Source organism: Carassius carassius, chromosome 11 (assembly GCF_963082965.1).
Source record: "Carassius carassius chromosome 11, fCarCar2.1, whole genome shotgun sequence".
In the NCBI taxonomy this organism is placed as follows: domain Eukaryota; kingdom Metazoa; phylum Chordata; class Actinopteri; order Cypriniformes; family Cyprinidae; genus Carassius; species Carassius carassius.
In genome coordinates, this window is record NC_081765.1 from 18179367 (window position 1) to 18189377 (window position 10011).

The following is a 10011-nucleotide window of genomic DNA, read 5'->3' on the forward strand; positions in this document are numbered from 1 at the left end:
AACCTGCTCTCATCACATTGTTAGAGTAAAAATGGTTGGAAATGTTGTTGAAACGTTTGCTTTGGTTTAAGGGTCTTTAGAGATGGCGTGGGCTGAGCAGGCTGGAACCGCTGCCGCATGCCAACTCCTGGAGTCACGCATCTTCGACATGGAGCTCAATGTGGAATATTTCAGGAAAAAGGTTACTTTTTGTTTACCACTGAATAATTTTTTGAACATTTCATTCTGGATTGCAGTTCTTAAAAAAACAAACAACAACAACAACAACAAAAAAAAAACACCTGTATAGCTAATAAAGCAAGCTTAGTAGAGCCATAAAGTCGGTAGCTATAGTGACTGATTCCATATCCACTGCAACCCCCCCCCACCACAATTTTTTTTTTTTTTTGACAGATCTTAACACATTGTTCGCATCTTCATTTTTTTTCTTAACCTCCCCCTCCCCATCATGTAGTTGACGGTTGCTCCTAAAGGACACAGGGATTACAATCCAGCACGGTGGGAGTCAGATTAAAGGAAAAATATCCTAATGCAGACAGACATGTTCAAGTTTAATAGAGTTTCTCAGTTTGTGCCGCACCTATGCTGGCCCCTTTTATCAGATGAAGTATGAAATTGTTATTATTATTTTACACATTGGCTGACACGTAGCATCAAGGCATTTTCTTGGCCCAGGTTATGGTCTGTACCACATTGCAGTTGTTGTTGTTCTCCTGATGGATTACCTGCTGATTTGAGAGCTCATTTCTTGGAGTGGGCATGCTAATCTGATGGAGGAGGAAACCTTTCCAAGAGGGGAGTCTGAGTCAAAGAGTCGAGCAAAGCTAGACCCAATATATGTTTTCCATATAAAATTATTCACTGATGACAGGCGAGTAAATCATGCACAGTCAAGACAGTCAGCATATTCCAACCAGCTTCACCTCAACAGAAGAATAGAATGGCACATTAATATGATATGCACATGTTTTATGTATTGTGTGTGTTTGATGCCCAGGAGATCTCATTTGGTGGCTTCTCCACTGATCCCGACTTCTCTGTTGGTTATCAGAGACCAGTTCGCATTCTTCAGATCATTCCTTCCAAAATGGACTTTGAAGTCAGTGTTCCACAAGGAGACATTGGTCTCAGGGCGGCTGAGCTCTGGGATGTGCTGGACCTGAATGGAATAAAAGTCAGCACTGGTAATAAGACGACTTTAAAATAATAATAATAATAATAATATTCAGTACATGTTGAGCTTTATTTTGACAAGGTTGATTATCACAAAAATATGGTAGATACTTACAAAAGAAGTGAATAGGGATGATTTTTAGAGTTTAAAAGCAGAAATGTGAATTTTATTTTATAAAAGCACTTAGATTTTTTTTTTCTTAAAACATATGTACTGTTTCAGCTATGTATTTATCTTATTACATTTTTTACATCATCTTAATTTAAATTACATTTACACTGAAAATAATTTAATCACTTAAAATCACAGCATGCATATGGTTTATGTCTTGTTTGTTTACTATTTTAACAGTTTTTTTTTTTTACATTTTATGCATAATCCAGATTTTTGCTTTTCAATAAAAATAGAGAAGAGCCAGTTATTTCTGTGGTGATCAAAATTAGGATTGAACCTAACTAGTATTGAACCTGGAATATTCCTTTAACAGCTCTTAAACATACCCCTTACTGACATGTTCCACTCTATGATTGAGAAGACTTTATCTGGCGTCATACAGGGTGTACCCAGGGGTCCCAGTGTGTAAAGTTGGAGGACGAGTAAGCCTATAGGCCCAGTATGTGCTCCGAGGGGCAGCCGTGGCACTGCGCCATGGGTTCAAACACGCAGGGTAAATATTTGCTTTTCTTTGGTAGGCCGACTTCACGGAGGTCATTCGTCTGACATTCCCTTGGCATCTGCCACTCTTTGTTGTTACAGTTGGCATTTTTGGCACAGGAAAGGTGGTGGGGCTACAAAACGGTCACCTGGAGAATGAAAGAGAGACTTAGGAGCAGAGCGGAAGCGTCGGAGCTGGCATTCATACAACTGTTCCATTTGAAATTCAAGTGAAGCCCGTAAAAATGCAGGAAATGGAGAAGAATGCATTTTGCCACTATAGGTCACCTCTCTCTTGTTTGTCAAAGCCTTTTATGTGGAAACACATCAAGAGGTTTTCGAAGTTACTCACTCTTTCTCATATTCCAACTATAAGACCAATGTAATCCATCTTTTATCAAAACGATTTCACCCCTATCGCTACAATGAATTCATTTATTCTTCCGAATCATATTTGATATCCATAAAAAGGAAACGTCATCCTACCCACTTCTGGCCATCTCCTTGTGATCATCTGATGGTGTGCTGTATCAGCCTGTAGATGGTGCTGTGTTCCACTGATCTCCTTCTCATCCCTCTATCATCTTTCTACAATGAGTCCATTGTTTCCATATCCTGTCTTAACTCCTTTGCCCAAGATCCCCAACCGTCACTTATTCAACCCCCCACACCAACACCCTCACTCTCTCCCACTCGGTTTGACTATATTACTAGTTTTGTCTCCCCTTCAAAATTCAGGATACATTTTGTCAGTCTTTTTAAACCCACCCAGCCAGGGCAGGCCGTGATTATGCCATCCGCTTCCTATCGTGGGCATTTTGAGGAGGAGGAGGAGGAGGAGGAGGAGGAGGAGGAGGAGGAGGAGGAGGAGGAGGAAGACGGCGTACAACTCAAGTGCAGAGGAGGTGGGAAGGGAGGGAAAAGGCACATATACACAAACACACATTTCCCAAACCACTCTTGGGGATTGGTGAAGGCCAAGAAATCTCTCTTCCTTGGAACACCTAATCCTTGGGTCGGGGCCAAGGACCACAATCTCTGTGCACAACTGACACTGGCCACCAGAGACACTTTAGGGTTTTTTAGGCGTGTCCTGTTCTCTCTCAGCTCACCGCAGCCAGGGCATGAAGCATGGGAGAAAGACTCGGCAGCCCAAAGAAAATAAATGATGTGGGGAAATACAATTTTGAAGCTTTTCATAGGTGCTCACAGCCATTTTTTCAATGAGAAAAACACAGTGTATGTTTTCGTGCCGATGTGTGTGTGTGTTTGAAAGGGAAAAAAACTTAACAGAGAATGTGAAAAGACAGTATGGAACGAGCCTTTAGGGAACTCAAGTGCTAATTTAGGGAACTTGATTGTTTCGTGTAATTTATAGGCTTCTCAAATTCCGATGAATCCTTGGGTTATATATGAAAACGGGAACTGTTAGATTTGTTAAATGCAAATGCCAGCACAATTTACATTAAATATGCAAAGTACTTGATTTGATCACATTTTTAAATAACATATACTCTTGCATTTCGTTTTTTTTATGATGCAACATTTCCTCTGCTATGAAAATGTATCCTCTACAAATCATGGCTGTAACCAAAATGGTAAATTAAAAAATAAAAAATGGTAACATATCACTCATGCATGCTTGTCGATGGCTTTCATTCTTTCAACTCGCGTCTGCTCAAATAACACATAGAGTGACTGACATGTGGCAGGTACTCTGCTGTCTGAGCATTTATCTAATGATGCAAGTTTGTGGAACTGGTTGGCATACGGCATGTAAATCTTCGACAGCTGTTGCATCCTGAAAGGCGTTGTGTGTTTACATAAGCGTAAATGCCACACCTCCCCCTGGTTTTAAAAATGTAAACGTAGGACATGGCCAATTAGAAGCAGGAAAATCTGGAAATGTCAGGTGTGCACCTTTGACCTCACAGCAACCATTATTTTCTAGGCACCGTTTTAAGAGTGATGTGAGTGAATTATATATATACACACACACACACACACACATACACACACACACACACACACACACACACACACACTGAACAAAATTATATACGCAACACTTTTGTTTTTGCCCCCATTTTTCATGAGCTGAACTCAAAGATCTAAGACTTTTTCTATGTACACAAAAGATCTATTTCTCTCAAATATTGTTCACAAATCTGTCTAAATCTGTGTTAATGAGCCCTTCTCCTTTGCTGAGATAATCCATCCAAATATACGTAGAGCACCTTGTGTTACTGTTTGTCATTCATGGTCATTTTTTTACTTGGTTTGGTGAGGTGCACCAATGTGACAAAATAACTTGACAAAAAAGCAGGACAAAGTTTTTTTATTTTATTTTATTTTTTAGCTGATGTTAACATTGTAGAATAAACAATGACATGCTGAACTCTCAGACACTTTTGACCATTGGGTTGTGGTTTGAGATCCCGTGTGTTTCTTGACAATCAAGAATGCACATTTGAGGGTGCTCCTGTAGTTCACTCTGTAACCTTGCTCAACAACACATCACACCATATTAACCGAAACCTGACAAATGGCCAGAACAAAGTTCATCTACAAACTTTAAAATGAATAAAACTGTGTGAGAAAAACAGTGCTTGTGGCTATTGGCAATCAAATAGATGGGCAATTAGCTTTGACATGTTTTCCCCACGATTTGATTGATATTTACATTATCATATTCTAATTGTCTGTTCATGCATACATATTTAGATTACAAAATGAGAGGGCCTTATTGTGTTCATCTTAAAAATAATTTGCATAGATTATAATGTCACTAAGCAAATTATGTGCAGTCAGCTGAACATATGACTTGCTCCGACAGTGTCGGCGTTGTCAGAATGTGTACAGACAATCTGTGATATTAGTAAAGAGCAGTCTTCATTTTATTTCTGGATTTCCTGGTTTGTTTATCTTACTTTCCACAATAAAACCAGACTGTGTTACACGCAAGATGATTGAGCCTGTTTGTATGTGGATCGCAACACCAATTATTGATTGAATGCTCAATGTTATCAGGTATCAGATATGTTCAATCTATGATCCTAAACAGGTAATTTTATCATACAAGTGTCTTTTTCAGTTTTGTTTTTATTTTTATTTTTTTGCACACTGTAATTATTCTATCAGATAGAGTGCATTTAATTTGACAATACAATCTTGTACAAAAAGGTCATGAAACTGCCAGATTTTTTTTTTGAATCAGATTTTTTAAAATTTAATTTGCCTAGGAAAAAGTTGATTTATGTAACCCTCATTGATTTAAATTGGGAAACAATATGATGGAAACAAACACAATTGATGCACAACTTCAAGTCTTCAAAAATATATATTTCGATTTAAAAAAGGGTAAAAAGGCATCATCATGATGAAGGAAAAAAAATCATCACTGTTGAAAGCTAACTGTTGCATTTAAAAATACACTTAAAAAATAACTTGTCAAAAAATAACACGGGAGGGACACAAAATGCACCAGTTTTGTAGATCCGTTGAGTGTGATATGGGGATAGCAGTTCTTAGAGTTTGCTGGTATAATATCCCATTAATGACCTTTTCATTCAAGGCCACAGGAAAAGTTCTTTTAAGTTCATGATGATGCACAAGGGCCATTTCCTCAAACAGATGCTGGGGTCACGAGGGCTCGAGTTGAAGGCCATGAATGTTTTGATAGTGGAAAGGGCTTAAGACTGAACCATTGTCACTTTCTCTTCGGGTAAATAAAGCACCTTAACTGTTAGTTGTGGGTAAGGTGGGAGGTAAAATGTTGAGGAATTTTAAATATTTTGTTTTCACATAAGATATTTCCATTTCACCTAAAAACCCCAACTCACCAGGCCTGCAAAACCTGTGATTTTACCATGCCAGCAGACACTAAACTCTCCCACATAAGCAGAAATATACAGTCGCAGGAGCTGTGGGGAGATATGTCAGGTACCGTTAGATCAGGACGCTCCCAGCAGGCCTGTCGTCTGAGTAAGGTAATCTGCCATGGACCTGATTGCTTACTTCAGCTGCTCAGTGCTGACCAAACACTTCATATTACAGCAACAAATACTTCCACCCCTGGGGAGACACAGTCGTCTGGGACCGAATTAACTCCCATCATCCACTTAAGCACATTTAATTGCCTTTTGCCATATTTAGCTTTCTGCAAAGTTTTAAGCACACATGAACTAATTGTAGAGTCTATTTGCACATTCCTCAGAGTTTTCCTTACTTTGAGATTCTATAAAATATAGCTTCATGCTTTAGCTTAAACATATACACTGTCATTCATATTTTTTTTTGAAAGACATTAATGCTTTTTTTCAGCAAGAACTCATTAAATAAGTATTTTTAAATCAGTTTAAAATAAATGCTGTTCCTTTAAACTTTCTATTCATCAAAGATTATATATAAATAATTTTTGTATTTACGTTATAAATGGCAACAGTTCCGCTTATGTGTGAATACAATAGTAATTATAATAATAATAATAAACATTGCAGATGGAATACAAGTGGAAGTTGAACAAGACAAACTAAAATATTTTCAGTTACATGCCCAACATATTATATATATATCACTGAATCTATTTATATCCATATTAATCACATAAGGAGTGTCCTCTGAGAGTGATGCTGATTCAGCAGGGCTTTTGTATGCATTCAATGCTTCTCTTGTAGGTCTGACGTTCTCTGTGGTCCACCTTCTCTTATGAAAACAACATCAACGAGGACTGTCATGCTTCACTCCCCTCTCTGTTAAGATATCATCTCTCACTTATGAAATTTCAAAGAAGTTATTAAAATTTGATAAACCTCCTTAACGCAGTAATAATATCAGCTCTATTAACAAGCTCAGCAATATTAGTCAGTTAATTCACATTCTTGAATATGTCTTGTTTACCTGTTGCCTGAGACCTGGATGTGACTCCATTGACACCTCTGTGTGATGAGAATCTGACACAGTCCACACTAATTCATCAAAGCCATATACTGTATATATGAAAGCGAGGTACTGTTTTTCATGCGGTTATTCTAGAGGACAGATGCCATAGTGTATGTGCTAAAAGAGGGGTAATTATGAATTTTAAACAGAGGCCAGTGTATGCTTCAGGCTGCATTTAAATGTATGCAGATTGCTGTCAAAGCGATATTACTCATATTTGAGTTTTTCAAGGGGCCTATTCACGTCATATGTATGCATGTCTTATTAGGTAGCAGTGCAACCTGAAAGGTTAGCGAATAGCATTAGAAATGAATTACACAAGGCTACCAGGCTTGTATCTTTTAACACGGTGTGAAGGCATCAAGTAGATTCTGGTGAGTCAGTGACCCATAAGAACTCTGATGTTATGGGGGAGGATAGATTTATGGTAATGCTTAACAGATCCATTTGTATTGGGGGAGATATCACTACTAATGACAGGAAGAACTAAAATATATCTGTGGACTAACTTGTAACACTGCATTTTGTACTCAACCCTATAATACTTCAAGCACAATTCCCATGCACCCACATGTTCCTTGGCAGGAATTTTCACGTTTACAAATTATAAAAAAAAAAAAGTTGCATCTGAAACAAATGAGAATGTTTACAATTTAATTTTGCTACGTTAGATAATTAAAAAATGTGTAAATTTTAAAAACTATTTAACCAAAAAATTACTAAGTAAAAAGATTACCTTGTGTGCTAAAATGCCATTTGAAGATGTTTCAAAAAATCTAATCTTCTTCCACTTTTGATGTAAACAAGTTTGCCTCAGAAAGACAACTTATATCTGGAGCCATTTATGTGTGCATGATTTCCCATAGGCATAAATTATCATATATTATGAAACATCAAAAAACCTGTCTATCACCTCTAATTGTTACTACTAAGTTGACAGCACTAATGTAAATGAAAGAATGTGTTAAACTTGAACTTTTTTTTTATGGTCCTAGGACACAGTCTTCAGGATGCAGCATGTAACCCAGAAAAAAAAAAACATGCAAATTTGATTACTTTTAGTGTTTTTTTTAAGGGAACTATACAAACACAAATCAAGGGAGAACATTTGCTTCTTGTTCCCATGAGGCCTGTGTCTCTCAGTCCCTAATCAGACAGGTTTCGACAAACGCAGTTCCTTTGTTGATAATGTGGGGTAATTAACACAAATGACTGCTAGTGGAGTCTCTGCCTCGCAGATCTTACAGGACTGGCCCCTGGTGCGATTGTAATCATTCCTAATAGTGAAATGAAGGCCTGTGCTTGTTCATGTGTTTTCAATCAGTGCATGATGAGCTACCTTTAAGGCCCAACTTTGTGGTAAAGGTTTGTGAGAGCAGTGGCTTTTCTTTGAGGGAAACATAGCTTACCTCAGCAGAGGCAGTTGTGGTTGTGTAATCGAGCACTCAAAAATATGACAATCATATTTTTTCTACCATAGACTACAACAGCCTGAAATTATGTTTGGTAGAGATTTGTTGATATTATATATATATATATTAGTGGTGGGCATAGATTAATTTTTTTAATCTAGAATAATCTCACTGTGATCTTGAAATTAATCTAGATTAAAATTGCTCATTCGAATTCTGCCGAAGGCATTCAGAATATGTGTGTTACCCAAATAAAATTGACAAACAGTAAGTCTTTGAGAAGGGGTTTATCAAGCTAGGTGGTGCATTAGAAAAGGGACTCATCTCCTGTTTCCAAAATGCATCACAAAGTGCTTGAAAAAGCTGTAAACTAATTCCACATTGCACAAGGTCTAAACAACCTTATGCCTGTTTCACACATACTCCGTCTGCAGTGCGTATGAGTTGCATATTTTTTTACGCACCCATGTTAATGGATTCCAGTTGCGTTCCAGGAGCGTTGCGTCTGCAGCAGTGCAGCGATCGTTTACATACCGAGTAGCGAACTGCAAACGCGTCCCGTGTGAAAGCACATCGAGTCCGTGCACCACATACGTAACGCACACGGACTGCATACGCACTGCAGACGGAGTATGTGTGAAACAGGCGTGAGCAGGAACGTAGCTGGGGTCAGCGGAGACCCGGTGAAGGTGGTACCAGTGGGCCCTGTTTGAAATGGTTTAATTTGTATGTTCAATTATTTTTATTTATTTGTGCTATTTACACAATGTTTAAGTTTTTTTCAAGTTTGTAGGTGTGAAGGTACAGAAACCAAATAATTAAATGTAAAATAGCACTGTATAGTCTTCAATGTAAAAATGAAATATACAATCAAATCTACATTTATTCAGACACCTTCAACATTTCTCACATTATTACAGTTTTGCTATATATATCAAAAATGATATCTGGTGTCTGAATAATTTTTGGTTTGACTGTTAAAACTACAAAGTAATTCAGTCAAGAGCAGTGAGTGATTTTCTTTCATTTTCTTGGATTAACATTACAGCAGCCAGTAGCTAAATTAGGCGCGGTCACTTTAAGAGACGATGAACGCATTCAATATAATACACATCCCATTTTTTCCTCAACTGTTTACTTTTACTTAAGAAATAACTGACAGTTTTTTCGAGCATAATTTCCAAGGTGGATATTTTGACATATTTTGTATGTATTTGTCGGCACAAGAGCAAAAATAAGCAAATTCAAGATGTTCAAGTGTTTTGAGACGCCTTTCTCTGCGTGAGCCCTGAACACCAGAACACCGCAAGTACTGAATTGGGCTCTTTCACATCTTTTTGTTTGTTCAAACTGCGATTTGTATTTGTTCGTTCAGGTGCAGTTGGGACTTCGAGGAGAACTTCGCAGAAGAGAGCTCGGTTCAGTGTCGCTGTCCGTGATACGCTGCTCTCGGTCTCTCTCTGTGCGCACCGAACACAGCGCGCGAGTAATCATCTACTCTGTTCAGCTTTTCCACGTCTTGTGTTTGGATGCTTTAATGTTTAAATCGACAAGTGGTAAGGCTTAAAAACACGTGAAAGGGATAAGTGACGATGGCCGCAGTGGCCCGTCAACTGTCCTGAGCATCTTTTTAGGCTGGCCTCAGCCAGTCGGTCATATAAAATATCAGGGTGAAAGTCATCATAGCTTGCTTAGTATAGACCCAGCTCCCAACCCAACTTTGAGAATAGATTAACGGCGATATTTAATGTAACAGGGTGAAAATACAGTGTGTATATATATATATATATATATATATATATATATATATATATATACACACACTGTATT

The 10011-nt window shown here is 37.9% G+C and overlaps 1 long non-coding RNA gene across 1 annotated transcript; it reads right to left on the reverse strand.

Annotated features, from left to right (window-relative positions):
• Window positions 1-786: 786 nt before the first annotated feature.
• LOC132152450 (uncharacterized) lies at window positions 787-2475 on the reverse strand. Its single transcript, XR_009436516.1, has 3 exons — window positions 2315-2475; window positions 1675-1977; window positions 787-1159 (listed from the first exon to the last, which is right to left on the reverse strand). It is a non-coding gene; the product is annotated as an uncharacterized LOC132152450 (long non-coding RNA).
• Between the last annotated feature and the right edge of the window lie 7536 nt (window positions 2476-10011).